At 37.5% G+C, this 15,260-nt stretch overlaps 1 long non-coding RNA gene and 1 pseudogene across 2 annotated transcripts in view; one reads left to right on the plus strand and one right to left on the minus strand.

Moving 5' to 3' along the window:
* The window catches only part of LOC309621183, a 58,583-nt gene that overhangs the window by 12,592 nt on the left and 30,731 nt on the right, over nt 1–15,260 (plus strand). The window lies entirely within an intron of this gene.
* Nucleotides 5,780–11,042, minus strand: LOC309621133 (5-azacytidine-induced protein 2 pseudogene; annotated as a pseudogene). The gene has a single exon. The product of its transcript is annotated as a 5-azacytidine-induced protein 2 pseudogene (transcript).

A 15,260-nucleotide genomic window follows, 5' to 3' on the forward strand; every position in this document is an offset into this window, starting at 1 on the left:
CCTGCATTGGCGGGTGGATTCTTAACCACTGTGCCCCCAGGGAAGTCCTGAGAGAAAGTTTTTTAAAAAAACTAATGTGAGGAGTAGAATAATAGTATTGACCAGGTAACGTGTACCCTAAATCTGTTATCTGCATGAATCATCAGGCTAGTTCAATGATGAAACAACTAGCCTGTATGTTTTGTTTTGTATAGTTCCAGCCCACTTATAATCGTGTATGATCCTCCCAATGCTGAACCCAGAGAGCAAAGGTGATATTAGTGTCTCATTTTATAGATGAAAAAAAACTGAGTTTCAAGATTATAAATTGCCCAGCACTATATCTAGCAAGGGGAAGAAAACAGAGCACTACTCCAAGAATTTGGATTCAGAACACATTTTTTCTCCTCCACACCATTCTCCCTCTTACATGAAAATGTTTCTCATGGCTTGTCATCCTCACCCCTGCACTAAATGTTGACAAAGATGAGTTGGCTGCACACTGCCAAGTTATCAGTTGCATAATAGTCTTTCTCTGAAGTCTTCTGTCAAAAGTGAAAATCTGTCAATTTACCTAAATTATCTGAAAAGCAGCTTATATAAATTTTCAAATATGCATTTATGTGTCAACTCATATTTACTGGCTCATAGTACAAAGATTTCTTGTCGATATTTAAAGGATTTCCATGTGAAACTTCCCCAAATTATCACCTTAACAAAGTATATTTGAAAGGAAAATAATATCAATAGCCTTTATTATCATCTAAGAAAATTAATACTACTGAAATTCAAGTGCTAAAATTTTATATACTTGATATGTTTTTTCCAAACTTTGCTGTACATTGGAATCACCAGGAATCTTTTTTAAAAAATGCACCTGCCTCCAGACATTCTGATTTAGTTGTTATGATGTGCCACCTGGGCATCAACAACTTTAAAATGTCCCAAGTGATTTTAATGTATGTCAAATTTTGGGAAACATTGCTGTTTAGTCTACATTTGGAAAGTGAAAATCAAAGATGTCTTAAAATAGTGTATCTTTGGTTCTCTTTGATTTGAAAGATAATTGATTGACGTCTGATAATTTCTGTTGATTTGTCCTCTGATTTCAGATAATTACAATCAGAAAATTAAAATGTCACACACAACTGTGCATTATACATTAATATATAATTTAATATGAATGTGGTTGTTGTATTCTCTTTTATTTCATGTTATGTGTAACAATCTGACAATTAATTATAAGATTTGAGGGCTAAAAAAAAGTCTGCCCATTGCCTTGTTTAATTTTAGCTGATCTCATGAACCATTTCGAAAATTACTAGGTTACAGTAGTGCATTAATAAAATCTATAAAACTAGCTAGAAGACAGAATACTTGGACACTTACATGGAAAAAGGAAATGGCAAAATATTTAAACAAATTGCACTGAAAGGCATTTTTTTTTAAATTCACATTACTGTACCATTTCAGGTTTGGGTTTAAGTTTAGGTATTTGTTAAATCACTATTTTTAATCCTATCAATACTGCTAAGGATAATAAAGATGATGGAAAAATAAAATCTTATTTGACAGTTGGCTTTTAGTATCTACTTTCATTTTATCAGTCATATCAAAGCAAAAATGAACTCAGTTGCTTTATTTCTATGAAAAATATTAAAAGTAATACCATGAATAATTATACATATGTAGCATGTTATGTGTATATAATGTTATATATGTACTAATATATATATGTATTGATCCCTGTTTACTTGGGCTGTTAATGTTTACGTGACACAAATACCGGTTCAAAAGAAATGGGCTATTATTCCCTAGTGTCTGTCACCAGGCTTCTGACGTTGCTAGGAAAGTATTGATATTTAAGGTTGCTAAAAATAAAAATGGGCTTATTGCTCCCGCTCTCTACCCAAATGTTTGTTTTGTTCACTATTATGTCAAACTAGAATCTATTGATGTAGAGCCCATAGCTTTCTGGCTACCATGACATAGGAGTTTTCCTGTAGGTCAGAATTGTAAAATGTTAGAATCATTTGTGTGGCTTATTGCATTGGTTTCTTAAGATTAAAGATTTCTAGTCAAATATTTTATTTTAAATAGTAATAAACTGTTAAGTATTCCTAAAGTATATTACCAACAGAATGTGGTATAAATATCTCTTAGAAGAGATACAAAAAACAATAAATAGTGGATATACAGGTGTTTTTTCAAAACAGAATTTTGAGCTTACAGAGGTAGGTAATGTATTCAATTTTATCAACTTAAAGTCATCAAGTTTTGATGTTTCTATTTCAAGTAAATCAATGTGTTTAATTATTATAGGAGATACCTAAGGAGGTCATCAGTTATTTGCAAACATTTATATTGCTTATTGCTGGGGTAGGATGATAGACAGTATAATCAAATAGAAGCAAAGATTTGGAAAGTGTGAGGGCAATGGAGAAATTAACATGAGTTGGGAGAGCTAAGGGAGGTGAATAGAAAGAAGCCAGATTAAAGAAAGGACTGGGAGTACCACAAAAGCAATTTAAACTGCTTATCTGTGCACTGTATTCCCAGTTGTATATTGCTATTCTCACGTAACATTGAAACCTTCATGGGGTTCACCACTGTGACTGGGAATTCCATGTAGATGAAAAACAGTAGTTAATTTTTGCCCATTATTTAAATGGGTTATTTGGTTATTTACTATTGAGTTGTAGGACTTCCTTATATATTTTGGATATTAACTATTTTTCAGATATATGGTTTGCAAATATTTCCTCCCATTCTCTATGTTGCCTTTTCATTTTGTTGATTGTTATTGTTGCTGTGCAGAAGCTTTTTAGTCTGTCTATTTTTTGCTTTTATTGTGTGTGCTTTTGGTATCATATCCAAGAAATCATTGCCAGGACTAATGTCAAAAACTTTTCCCCTGTTTTCTTATTGGAGTTTTATGGTTTCAGGTCTTATGTTTAAGTCTTTAATCCATTTTAAGCTAATTTATGTGTGTAGTATAATAGTACAATTTCATTTTTTTGCATGTGGATATCCTTTTCCCAGCACCATTTATTGAAAAGACTATCCTTTACCCATTGTGTACTCTTGGCACTTTTGTCAAAGATCAGTTGACTGTTTATGTGTAGGTTTATTTCTGGGCTCTCTATTCTGTTCCATTGGTCTATATGTCTGTTTTTATGCAAGTACCATATTGTTTTGATTACTGCAGCTTTGTAATATATTTTGAAATCTGGAAGTGTGATGCCTCCAGCTTTGTTCTTGTTCAGAATTGCTTTGGCTATTTGGGATCTTTTGTGGTTCCATATGAATTTTAGGATTGTTTTTCTATTTCTATAAAAAATGCCATTGGGATTTTAATAGGGATTCCATTGAATCTGTAGATTGCTTTGGGTACTGTGGACATTTTAACAAATATTAATTCTTCCAGTCCATGAACATGGAATATTTTTCTATTTATTTGTGTTTTCTTCGTTTTCTTTCATCAGTGTGTTATAGTTTTCAGAGTACAGGTCTTTCACCTCCTTGGTTAAATTTATTCCTAGGTAATTTATTCTTTTTTTTTAACATCTTTATAGGAGTATAATCGCTTTACAATGGTGTGTTATTTTCTGCTGTATAACAAAGTGAATCAGCTATATGTATACATATATCCCCATATCCCCTCCCTCTTGTGCCTCCCTCCCACCCTCTCTATCCCACCCCTCTAGGTGGTAACAAAGCACTGAGCTGATCTCCCTGTGCTATGCAGCTGCTTCCCACTAGCTATTTTACATGTGGTAGTGTATATATATCAATGCTACTCTCTCACTTCATCCCAGCTTAACGCTTCCCCCTCCCCGTGTCCTCAAGTCTGTTCTCTACACCTGCATCTTTATTCCTGTCCTGCCCCTAGGTTCATCAGAACCTTTTTTTTTTTTTTTTAGATTCCATATATATGTGTTAGCATATGGCATTTGTTTTTCTCTTTCTGACTTACTTCACTCTGTACGACAGACTCTAGGTCCATCCACCTCACTACAAATAACTCAATTTCGTTTCTTTTTATGGCTGAGTAATATTCCATTGTATATATTTGATGCAATTGTAAATGAGATTGTTTTCTCAATTTTTCTTTCTGATAATGTGCTTCAGTGTATAGAATGCCACAGATGTCTATATATTATTAATTTTTTATCCTGCAACTTTATTGAATTTATTTATTCTAACTTTTTTTTTTGGTGCAGTGTTAAGGGTTTTCTGTATATAGTATCATGTCATCTACAAATAGTGACAGTTTTACTTATTCTTTTCCAATTTGGATACCTTTTTTTTCTTGCCTAATTGCCATGGCTAGAACTTTCAGTACTATGTTGAATAAAAGTGGCAATAGTGTTTTGTTCCTGATCTTACAGGAAAATCTTTGAGCTGTTTACTGTTGAGTATGATGTTTTGTTATATATGGCCTTTACTATGTTGAGGTATGTTCCCTCTATACCTACTTTCTTGAGAGTTTTTATCATAAATGGATGTTCAGTTTTGTCAAATGCTTTTTCTGCATGTATTGAGATGATCATATGATTTCTATCCTTCCTTTTGTTAATGTGATGTATCTTGTTGATTTATTTGTGGATGTTGAACCATTCTTGCATTCCTGGAATAAATCCCACTTGGTGGTGTATGATCCTTTTAACGTATTGTTGGATTTGATTTTCTAATATTTGTTGAGGATTTTTGCATCTGTGTTCATCAAGAATATTGGCCTATAATTTTCATTTTTGTGCTGTCCTCATCTGGTTTTGGTATCAGGGTAATGCTGTCTTCATAAATGTGTTTAAAAGGTTTTTCCTCCTCTTCAGTTTTTTGAAAGAGTTTGAGAAGTATAGGTATTATATCTTCTTTGAATGTTTTGTAGAATTTACCAGTGAAACCATCTGCCCCTGGGCTTTTGTTGGGGACTTTAACACCCCACTTTCACCAATGGACAGATCATCCAAAATGAAAATAAATAAGGAAACACAAGCTTTAAATGATACATTAAACAAGATGGACTTAATTGATATTTATAGGACATTCCACCCCAAAACAACAGAATACACATTTTTCTCAAGTGCTCATGGAACATTCTCCAGGATAGATCATATCTTGGGTCACAAATCAAGCCTTGGTAAATTTAAGAAAATTGAAATCGTATCAAGTATCTTTTCCGACCACAACGCTATGAGACTAGATATCAATTACAGGAAAAGATCTGTAAAGAATACAAACACATGGAGGCTACACAATACACTACTTAATAACGAAGTGCTCACTGAAGAAATCAAAGGGGAAATCAAAAAATACCTAGAAACAAATGACAATGGAGATACGACGACCCAAAACCTATGGGACGCAGCAAAAGCAGTGCTAAGAGGGAAGTTTATAGCAATACAAGCCTACCTCAAGAAACAGGAAACATCTCGAATAAACAACCTAACCTTGCACCTAAAGCAATTAGAGAAAGAAGAACAAAAAAACCCCAAAGCCAGCAGAAGGAAAGAAATCATAAAGATTAGGTCAGAAATAAATGAAAAAGAAATGAAGGAAACAATAGCAAAAATCAATGAAACTAAAAGCTGGTTCTTCGAGAAGATAAACAAAATTGATAAACCATTAGCCAGACTCATCAAGAGAAAAAGGGAGAAGACTCAGATCAATAGAATTAGAAATGAAAAAGGAGAAGTAACCACTGACACTGCAGAAATACAAAAGATCATGAGAGATTACTACAAGCAACTCTATGCCAATAAAATGGACAACCTGGAAGAAATGGACAGATTTTTGTTGGTAGATTTTTGATTACTGTTTAAATTTCCTTACTAGTAATTGATCTATTTGGATTTTTTATTTCTTCATTATTCATCTTGGAAGATTGTATGTTTTTAGGAATTTATCCATTTCTTCTAGGTTGTCCAATTTGTTGGTATGTAATTGTTCATCGTAGTCTCTTATGAGCCTTTGTATTTCTATGGTATCAGCTGTAACTTTTCTTCTTTCATCTCTGATTTTATTTATTTGAATCCTCTTTTTTCCTTGGTTAGTCTAGCTGAAAGTTTGTTGATTTTGTTTATCTTTTCAGAGAACCAACTCTTGGTTTCATTAATCTTTTCTATTGTTTTTTTCAGTCTCTACTTCATTTATTTCTGCCCTAATTTTTATTATTTCCTTCCTTCTACTAATTTTGGGCTTTGTTTGTTCTTCTTTTTCTAGTTCCTTTAGATGTAAAGTTAGTTGTTTGGGGGGGATTTTTCTTGTTTCTAGAGGAAGGTCTGTATTGCTATGAACTTCCCTCTTAGATTTGTTTTTGCTGCATTCCACAGATCTTGATGTGTTGTATTTCTGTTTTCATTTGTCTCTAGGTATTTTTTTATTTCTCCCTTGATTTCTTCAATGACTCATTGGTTGTTCAGTTGCTTAACCTCCATGTTTTTGTGCGTTTTCCTGTGATTGATTTCTAGTTTCATATCATTGTGGTAAGAGAAGATGCTTGATATAATTTCAGTCTTCTTGAATTTATTGAGACTTGCTTTGTGACCTAACGTGATCTATCCTGGAGAATGTTCTATGTGCACTTGAAAACAATGTGTTTTTGCTGCTTTTGGATAGGATATTCCATATATATCTATTAAGTTCATCTGATATAATGTGTATTTTAAGTCTGTTGTTTCCTTATTTATTTTCTTTCTGGATGCTCTTTTCATTCATGTAATTAGGGTGTTAAAGTCCCCTATTATTGTTGTATTGCTTTCGATTTCTCCCTTTAAGCCTATTAATATTTGCTTTATATAGCTTGGTGCTCCTCTGTTACATGCATATACATTTATAAATGTTACATCTTCTTGCTGGATTGATTCCTGTATCACAGTGTAATGCCCTTCTTTGTCTTCTGTTACAGGCTTTGTTTAAAAGTCTATTTTGTCTGATATGAGTAAAGCTACTCCAGCTTTCTTTTCATTTCCATTTGAATGGAATATCTTTTTTCCATCCCTTCACTTTCATTCTGTGTGTGTCTGTTCCTCTGAAGTGAGTCCCTTGTAGTCAGCATATAGAAGGGTCTTGTTTTTTTTAATCCATTACACCACTCTGTGTCTTTTGATTGGAACATTTAGTCCATTTACATCTAAAGCAATTATTAATAGGTATGGACTTATTGCCATTTTGTTCATTGTTTTCTGGCTGTTATTGTTCCTCTCTGTTCATTTCTCTTTCTCTTTTCCCTTGTGTTTTGCTGGTTTTCTGCAGTGTTATGTTTAGATTCCTTTCTCATTTTAATTTGTATATTTAAATTTTCTCCTTGTGGTTACTGTAAGATCCACATATGACATCCTGTTAGGTTGGTAGCAACTTAAATTTGAAAACATTCCAAATCTTTATCTTTTTACCCCCTCCCCATGTTTTATACTTTTGCTGACAAATTTTGCATCTTTCTATTTTATGCATCCCTTAACTAATTATTGTAGTTTTAGTTATTTTTACTACTTTTCTCTTTTAACCATCAGGCTTGCTTTATAAGTGATTTATCCACTACTTTTATTATATATTTACTTTTCCAGTGAGATTTTTACTTTCGTATGTTTTCTTATTATTAACTAGCACCATTTCTTTTTAGCTTATAGAAGTCCCTTTGATATTTCTTGTAGAGCTGGTTTAGTGATGATGAACTCCTTTAGCTTTTACTTTTCTGGGAAATTTTTTATATCTCCTTCAATTCTGAATGATAACCTTGCTGGGTAGAGAATTCTATGTTAGAAGTTTTTTTTTGTTTTTTGTTTTTTTTAAGCACTTTGAATATGTCATGCCAGTCCCTTCTGGCCTATAAAATTCATGCTCAAAAATCTGCTGATAGCCTTATGGGGTTTTCCTTGTATATAACAAGTTGTTTTCTCTTGCTGCTTTTAGGATTTTCTCTTTATCCTTAACATTTACCATTTTAATTATAATGTGTCTTGGTGTGTGTCCCTTTGTGTTCATATTATTTGGAACTCTTGGGGCTTCCTCGACCTGAATTTCTGTTTCCTTCCCCAGTTTAGGGAAGTTTTCAGTCACTATTTCTTCAAATATTTTTTGACCCTTTTTCTGTCTCTCTTCTTCTGCTTGATGTTGTCCCAAAGGTCCCTTAAGGTATCTTTACTTTTTAAAATTCTCTTTTGTTTGTTTGTTTGGCTGCCCTGTCTGAGTGAGTTTCATTGTTTTGTCTTCCAGCTGGCTGATTTGTTCTTCTACTTCATCCAGTCTGCTGTTGAACCCTTCTAGCGTATTCTTCAGTTCATTTGTAACTTCTGTTTACTACTTTCTTATATTTTCTGTCTCTTCATTGAAGTTCACTCTGTTCATCCATTCTCCTCCTGAGTTTGGTGAGCATCTTTATGACCATTACTTTGAATTCTTTATCAGGTGTATTGTTTATCTCTGTTTTGATTAACTTTTTCTCAGATTTTGTCTTGTTCTTTTGATTAGAACATATTCCTCTGTCTCCTCATTTTGTCTAATTCTCTGTGTTTTTCTCTGTTTTAGGTAGATCAGCTATGTCTACCAGTCTTGAAGGAGTGTCCTTATTTAGGAGATGTCCTGTGGGGCTCAGAAGTGCAATCCCACCTGGCCACCAGAGCCGGGTTTTCAAGCCGTGTCCCCTCTGTAGGCTGTATTTGACCTTTTGTGGCAGGGCTACAGCTGCTGCAGGGTGCTAAAGGGCAGGGCTGTCACCCAGACCGGCTGCAGGGCCTGGTGGTGGCTGCCCTGGGGCACTGGTGGGCAGGGTTATAGCTTGGTCAGCTATGAGGCCCAGCTGGGGTGCAGGGGTGGGCAGGGCTTTCAGCAGGGTGTGCCCACTGTCACGAACAGGTTAGATAGAGAATTCCAAAATGGTGCCCACCAGTGCCAGTATTAGCAAGGTACGCTGAGGTTGCATAAATGGCTCCCACCAATGACTCAGTCCCCAGGGAGCATCTCAACTGGTTCTTGCCTCTCTAGCAGTTGCTTCAATATTAGTAAGTGGGTCCCCATCACCTATGGTCCATGAGCTTTTCAATCTGGTGTTTTTGCAATGGTTTTCAAGCCAAGTGAGTCTGCATGCAAGCCCTTTAAGAGTTCGTCTTCTGTTCCATGCAGTTCTGTAGTTTTCCTGAGCATTTTGCCTGTTGGTTTTTAAAGCCTGGTGTTTAGGTGACTTGTCTCTCCTGTGCAGAATCTAGGGGTTGGAGTGCTTGATGTGCAGTTGGAATCCCTTGCTCCTCAGGGAAAATATCTGTACCTTGTGATCCCTTTTGGTTGTGGATCACCACAGCTGGGATGTGGGTTATTCCCTGGGAGCCCATATTTCTCTCTCTCCTACCTATCTCAGTGCTGTCCTTTTACCCTTTTTTGTGGAGGATTTGTTCATCCAAATTTTAGGTCTTTTTCCAAGGGAATTATTCTATATGTAGTTGTAGATTTGTTGTGTCCATGGGAGGAGGTGTGTTTAAGATCTTCCTATGCCACCATCTTGAACCTTCTCCAGAAACCCCATATTTTTTAGCTATAATTCCCCTATTCCTGTGTCCCTCACCAACCCAGACCTAAAAGACCACTAATCTACTTTCTGTCTCTATAGATTTCCCTATTCTGGGCTTTCATATGAATGAAATCATATAGTATCTGGTAACTTTTGCAACTTACTTCTTTCATTGACATAATGTTTTCAAAGCTTGTTCATGTTGTAGCAAGTATCACTATTTCATTTCCTTTTTTTTTTTTGAAACACCTTAGGTTTGTTAATTTATTAATTAGTAACATATACCTGATTCTGATTCTGATTCTGAGCTGGAGGGTGTTCTTTCATACTGAAAAATCAACTATGTAATATGGTACATTATGTGCAAATGTAAATACTGAAGAACTCTGCAAAAGTTTAATCAAAATCTGCTTTCAGTTTGTTAATGATTTCCCAAGAAAACCACTGAGGGAGACACAGCAACCTCGTGAGAACATCATGAATCTCTTCAGAATTAATTTTTATAATGGCAGTTTTGATTATGTTGATCCAAGTAATGCAGTGGTGGCAGGTTGGGTAAAGGGAAAGGTTTATTTTTAGTTTCCCCAAATGTTGTCTCACTTGATTTAGGAGGGCTTGGGAATACCCAAGAATTATCTTCCAGAGAATTTCTGCCATAAGAGTTGTGTTCCTGAAAGTTTGTGCCATCGTGAGGAATGGATCGCTCATGATCTGTCCACTACTGGAGAACTGCTTTCTCTGATAAAACCTTTACATCTCCTGGTAAAGGGGAAGACATGGCATGACAAAGAGTTTTGCCGTTTGGCGAGAGAGGGGCGTGTCTTTTGTACGTTGCAGTAAAATTTGTCAAGTGCAGTTTTGTGCTGTCTTTCCCAAGGTCTTCCATGCATCCTGCTGGGGTGCAAGCTTTCTTGATTGCAGCTGGGGTTTTCAGCTTTCTTAAGTTCAGCTTGTACTTGAGTCACCAGATGTAAATTAGACATTTCTCTCTTCAGTTCCCAGTATGCACTTTGCATATTATCACTTGAAATGCTTAGTCTTTGGAGATCTCTGCTCTTCAGACTGTCTTCCTGAGATGGATCCATTTGTTTGGATTTTTGTAGCTCTATTTTGAGATGTCTACATTCTTTCCTCATCAGTTCCAGTTCTTGTTCCAAACCATGGATCTTCAGGTCACAGCTCAACTTTTCCACCTCCCGGTTTGATGAAGGTGGATTTAAATTTCTTATCACCTGCTGAGTTTCCATCTCTGTCCTCTGCTGGAGGAGTTCTACTTCTTTAGATTGTAGTTGTTCATTCAGTACTTTCAAAGATTCAGAGTCGTCTTTATTCATTTTATCCAATTTGCTCTTCAGATTAACTCTATCAATGCAAACTTCTCGATATGCATGATAGGCCTTATTTATTTGTTCTCCTCCCACAGAATTTGTTTCTTCATCCCTTCGAGCTCCTATAAGCTTTTCTTCCTAAAATCTTATTCTTTTTTTTAAAGAAAGAGTTCTCTTTCTCTGAATCCTTAAGTCGTTTCTTGATGTCTTCATATGCAGTGACAAGGGCAAAATGTGAAGCAGCAGATTCATCTCCTGAATACACTGAGACTGGAGTCACTGTATCTCTCCTATGGGCTTGTTCATGATTCAGAATGCACGTATCATCATCTACCAGTGCATCCACGACAGCCCGCACACAGGCTCCTAGGGCCGCCCCCAGAGCCGCCGAGTTTCAATTCCCCAGTGTTTGGAAACGGACCAAAAACAAACCGGGTCACGGGGGGCTTCCGGTTTCCTCAAAGACAGCGCCGCTTCCCCGGCGAAGGCAGCCGCCCCGGGAACGCTGCGGAGGGACTCCCATTTCTCCCGCCTCGGCGGCGCCAAGGCTGGCAAGGCCGGCCAGTGGGCTGCGGCCCTGGAGGCCCTGGAAGGAGGGCCGAGCCGCCGCCAGAGAAGGCCAGTTACCCAGCTCTGTCAGCGCCCGCCTGGGCCGCGCGCCACGCGGGGGGAGCCAGTTCATTCCTTTCTTTTGCTGAACAATATTTCATTGTAAGGATATACTTCATTTTGTTTATCCATTCAACTATTGATGGACATTTGGGTTTCCACCTTTGGCCGTTATGAATAATGTTGCTATGAACATTCATGTACAAGTTTTTGTGTGGACATAGGTTTTCGTTTCTCTTGGATATATATAAACATAGGAGTAGAATTGTTCGGTCACATGGTAACTCTGTGTTTGATCATTTGATGAACTGCCAAAATGTTTTCTAAAGTGGTAGAGAAGATTTTCATAAATTACTGTAATCTTTGCCATTGATGAGGCCAAGAAAAGGTTCCAACCAGATGTGTAACCTGCTCTTTTCCGGCAGGAAAGGAAATTATTGGATGGAAAAGCATACTGTGCTCCCAACCAGAAGACTTGGGTTACAATCTTGGCCCTGCCTTTCATTATCTATATGACCTTGTGTCATTCACCTTCAGTGGGCACAGTTCCCCTGTCACTGTCTAGAAATGAAGGGAATTGGATTACATGTTATCTAATTCTAAACCCCAACCCTGAGAATTTGAAGTGGTGTGACAGTCTTCACTTAATCCTTCATTTCACTCACATTCAAGATTTTGTCTGGCAAAGAAGTAGGATATGATTTTTATCTCCAGATTATATCTAATTTCTGGAGAAAACCAAAGATTACCTATTGTTACTTATTTCACTTTTCCCTTAGGTAGATCATGGGCTGCTAGTTCCACATAGAAAATACCCATAAAGTAGAAGTATTTCACATATCTTTTTGGACATATATCTTTTGAAAGAATATATTCACAGAACTGAAATTGGGTTATAAAGATGCCCATTCTGAATCTGTCACACTGGGCCATAAAACAGTTATTCATTAGATCTATGCTACTCAATGTGTGAGTCACAGATGACAAGCATTGACATCACATAACAGCTTGTTATAAATGAGGATTCACAGGCCCAGTGAATCAGACCCTCTGGGGGTAGGGCCCAACAATCTGAGTTTTAACAAGATCTCTGAGTGAAACCTATTCACACTAAACTCTCAAAATTATTGCTTCAGACCCTATGCATTGCAGTCTTCCATCTTAGTATACTATATTAAAAACTTGTTTGTAGATTTAATTTCTAATCAGTTTTGAAACAGAAGATCTGGGCTTCACCTTAGTATCTTTCATTGAAGAAGTTGGAGCTACATGTGCTGGAGTTAGCAGCCAACGCTTAATCTGTGCCAAACATGATGTCTAGTAGCAACAGCTGAATCAATAAACCTTGGTTTACTTTCATCTGGCTCAGAAGAAAAATCACTTCTTCCCTGGATAGCTTGTACAAGTAAGCCTGCCTATTTGCCTTCTTTCTTTTCTTTTTTTTTTTTTTTTAATGTGGCACATCCATACAATGGAATGTTCTTTTTTTTTTTTTTTGGAGGCATTGGGTCTTCATTGCTGCTCGCAGGCTTTCTCTAGTTTTGGCGAGCAGGGCCTGCTCTTCATTGCGGTGCACGGGTTTCTCACTGCGGTGGCTTCTCTTGTTGCGGAGCACGGGCTCTAGGCATGCGGGCTTCAGTAGTTGTGGCATACGGGCTCAGTAGTTGTGGCTCGCAGGCTTTAGAGCACAGGCTCAGTAGTTGTGGCTCACGGGCTTAGTTGCTCCACGGCATGTGGGATCTTCCCAGACCAGGGCTCAAACCCGTGTCCCCTGCATTGGCAGGCAGATTCTTAACCACTGTGCCATCAGGGAAGTCCCTGCCTTATTTCTTGATCAGTTATTTTTAATGGCAGTGAATTGCTAAACTTCCAACAATTTATTTCCTGATCATTTTATTGTATTTTCTTCTGAAGGAAGAAAACCTCTGTACACTACAAAGAAAAGAACAAATATTTGAATAATGTTTTACAGTTTCTAAGGTGTTTTCATGTACATTTTATCATTTAATTCTCCTGGGATCCCTCTGAAGTAGTGTAACACTGTGACTTTCTACATAGCATGCTGAAAACTTCTAAATGGAGTCAGAATGGATGAAAAGGTAGCCCTAACAAGATTGGGGCTAAGAGAAGTTGGCTTAGGAAGTGGGAATGACCTCCATTCTGACCCATTTACATTGGGGTTCACAGTCCAGTTCAGACAAAGCATCAACACCCAGGATTCCAGTGGAGGTAACATGAGGAAGCTCATAGTCTGAACTGTCAACATGAAATGATAGAAGAGATCAGAAGAAGAGCCCAAATGTGCTGAATGGGTCACCAGAATCCTCATGGGAAGATTTGGTCTCCCAGCTTGACAGCTGGAGACTCATATCTGGGAAAGGAAAGAAGAGAGTCATGAGACTTGTTTCTCCATTCATTCCACAAACTGAGTTCTAGTTCTATGCCAGGCACTATGTCCCTCTCTGAGAATATACTTGAGAGGGCTTCCCTGGTGGTGCAGTGGTTAAGAATCCGCCTGCCAAGGCAGGGGACACGGGTTCGAGCCCTGGTCCGGGAAGATCCCACATGCCGTGGAGCAACTAAGCCCGTGAGCCACAACTACTGAGCCTGCGCTCTAGAGCCCGCGAGCCACAACTACTGAAGCCCACGAGCCACAACTACTGAAGCCCGCGCGCCTAGAGCCCATGCTCCGCAACAAGAGAAGCCACCGCAGTGAGAAGCCCGCGCACCACAACGGAGAATAGCCCCCGCTTGCCGCAACTAGAGAAAGCCCGGGCGCAGCAATGAAGACCCAACGCAGCCTAATATAAATAAATAAAATAAATTAATTAACAAAGAAAAGAATATATTTGAGAGAAAAAGTGCAGGTGCTCCACGCAACCATGGGATTTTTAATCTTGTGGGGGAGACAGAGATTAGTGAAATAACTATGGCAATTAATGTATAATCATGATCACAAACTGAGATAAGTGCTCAGGGCAAAAAGGAATCAGAGGTCTATGGCAGGCGAGAATTCTACCACTGACCCACCCATGCACCAATCAGAGGTCTATGAAAGAGGATCCGACCTGGTTGGGAGAAGGAGGACTTCCAGAGAAGTAATTATTGAGCTGAGAACTGAAGGATTGAATAGGGGTCAGCTAAGCCAGTGTTCCTCAAGGTAATATTTATTTTCCACCTCATCCTCTTGTAACATCTAAATTTGTGACTGCGTTATATTATATATAACATATTAGCATAGCTATATATGCAATTTATAATTTATAATATAGATTTATAATATATTTGTAATTTATAATAAATGTACATATATTTGGAGGGATGTTCTTAAGCCCCCTCTTAATAATTTGTAAGTCCCAGGGCATTGGGCATGAAATGTTTTAATAGAAACGTGTAAGCGGGTGGGGACAGAGGACAAAGCAAGTATCATTACTTTCATATCTCTCCCTATTGGGAAAACTGAATAAGCTTGAACTCTAAGTAGCAAATACTTTTCTCACTAAAGGATCTTTAATACCCTCTCCCATCTCTATAACACACACAAGAATGCTAAACCTGCAGGGAAAACTTCCTCCCCCTGAGTGCTCAATATAGAAACAGAACTGCAGCCCTGTATTATATATTACTGCATAATAAAGTGTCTCAAAAATCAGTGGCTTAAAAAACATTTATTATCTCATAGTTTTTATGGGACAGGAATCCAGGCATGTTTTACCTGGGTCCTCTAGCTCTGGGTTTCCCACAAGGCTAAAGTCACCTCAAGGCACCGATTGGAAAGGAGCTGCTTCCTATTTCACTCACGTGGTTGGTAGCAGGATTCAGTTCCTGATGGACTCTTG

The sequence above is a fragment of the Balaenoptera borealis genome, assembly GCF_965194805.1.
Source record: "Balaenoptera borealis genome assembly, chromosome: X".
NCBI lineage: Eukaryota > Metazoa > Chordata > Mammalia > Artiodactyla > Balaenopteridae > Balaenoptera > Balaenoptera borealis.